Source organism: Alexandromys fortis, unplaced genomic scaffold (assembly GCF_014885135.2).
Source record: "Alexandromys fortis isolate MF-2015 unplaced genomic scaffold, M_Fortis_MF-2015_v1.1 scaffold_914, whole genome shotgun sequence".
Taxonomy (NCBI): Eukaryota; Metazoa; Chordata; class Mammalia; order Rodentia; family Cricetidae; genus Alexandromys; species Alexandromys fortis.
Genome location: NW_026068850.1, coordinates 1 through 1,827, shown reverse-complemented (window position 1 = coordinate 1,827; position 1,827 = coordinate 1). Strand labels below are relative to the sequence as shown.

The following is a 1,827-nucleotide window of genomic DNA, read 5'->3' as shown; positions in this document are numbered from 1 at the left end:
AGGCTAGAATCTTCCCGGTAAGCGCACCTTGGGGTGCTTACACACATCATTAGAAATGGGCTAGTCCAGGTGCGAGAATTAGCCTGTAAGGGCTAGAGTTCAGGGGCCAAGCAGTTCTTTAAATGAATACAGTTTGTGTGTTGTTATTTCGGGCATGAGCTAGCCAAGCGGCCGGGGTGTTGGGGACGCAGCCCCGCCGCCGCTCCTATTTCAACAATCTAGGACTATGGTATCAATAATTTTAGAGGAGTGGGGACCCTACGGCTCAGGAGAGCCTTTCTTGGCCGGGCTGCAACTGGGATGTAGTAGGGCCGCTACAGGCAGGACCAAGCGGTGGCCCAGCTCCCGCTCCGCAGACAGTGGGGCTTATCTCTCGCGCCCTCACTCTGCCGCCCCCACTCTGCCAGGCTGGTCTCCCCAGAGGAGGCGCCGCGGACTCGCTCAGGGCCATGACCGGACACAATTGGTGATTACAGCTGCCTTCTAAAAGTTAATTCTCATCAGCTCCTCTCAACTATAAAAGAAAATGCCTGGTGTCATACTTCAGAAAAAGGAAACTAAAAGAGCTTTAGATTTCACTGATTCTCAAGAAAATGAAGAAAATCTTCTGAATATAGAGGATCTGAGATTGACCAGCTTGTTCTGCTGCACAGTCCTCGCCGATAAACTGTGAGAAGAGAGAGAGCTAGTTACCATTTGTGGGACCGAATAATGTCCACAACACTTGCTATCTGAATAGCATTCTTCAGGTGTTAATATTTTTGTCTTGGTTTTAAATCCGGAGTGAAATACTTATTTAATATTATTTCAAGGAAGAAAGAAGCTATGAAGGATGACTCTAATCAAAAAGATAAGGGAAGCTGCAAAGAAGATCCTTTGGCAAGCTTATATGCAGTTTACAGTCCTTAATAATTTCAGTTGAACAACTTCAGGCTAGTTTTCTCTTCAATCCAGAGAAATATACAGATGAACTTGCTACACAGTCAAGGCGACTGCTTACCACACTCAGGGAGCTCAACCCTACGTCTGAAGGTCATCTACAGCATGATGCACAGGAGTGTTCCAGTGTATTCTAAGAAACATTCAAGGAACATGCCAACTAACTCCTGAAAAAAAGATGAAGAGAAAAGTTTGCCTCAATTATCTACAGACAGAAGAAAAATCTCATCAGAAAGAGGAAATGAGAGGAGTCAACAGCACGGATATTGACAGTATGAGGAATCTGGAGGATTTTAAAGAAAAACTCTTAAAGGGAAACTGGAAAAGGAAAAGTGACAGTGAGCCTGGTAACATGAAGAAGAAAGTTAAGTTGTCCAAGGAATCCCAGTCATTGGAAGAGAACCAGAGACAAGCTAGATCAAAAAGAAAAGCTGCTGGCGACACATTAGAGGCTTCTCCTAACATCGTCCCCAAGTGTGTTTCTGAATATGAGAGTGTAAGACCCTCCCAAAAGAATCAAAAGTTAAAATAAATTGGCTAAAATCTACAACTAAGCAACCCAGCATTCTTTCTAAGTTCTGAAGTCTGGGGAAAATAATAACAAACCAACGATCCAAAGGACAATCTAAAGAAAATGAGTCTGATCTTGTTGAGGACCCAGGGAAACATGAAGGTGATTCTACAGCTAATGGTGGTACAGTCGACTCTCCAGGAAGCAGTGGTACACCTGTGGCTGCTAGTGATAGGAAGCCCATAAACAAACGTGCAAAACAAATTGGTTCTGAACTTGTAAAGAAATTATTTCAAGGTCAGCTAGTATTAAGGACTCACTGTTTGGAATATGAAAGCTTAACAGAAAGAGGAGACGATTTCCAGGATATTCGTGTC

At 43.7% G+C, this 1,827-nt stretch overlaps 1 pseudogene; it reads left to right on the top strand.

Annotated features, from left to right (window-relative positions):
- The first annotated feature begins 526 nt into the window (after positions 1–526).
- LOC126496063 (ubiquitin carboxyl-terminal hydrolase 1-like) lies at positions 527–1,824 on the top strand (annotated as a pseudogene).
- Positions 1,825–1,827: the final 3 nt, after the last annotated feature.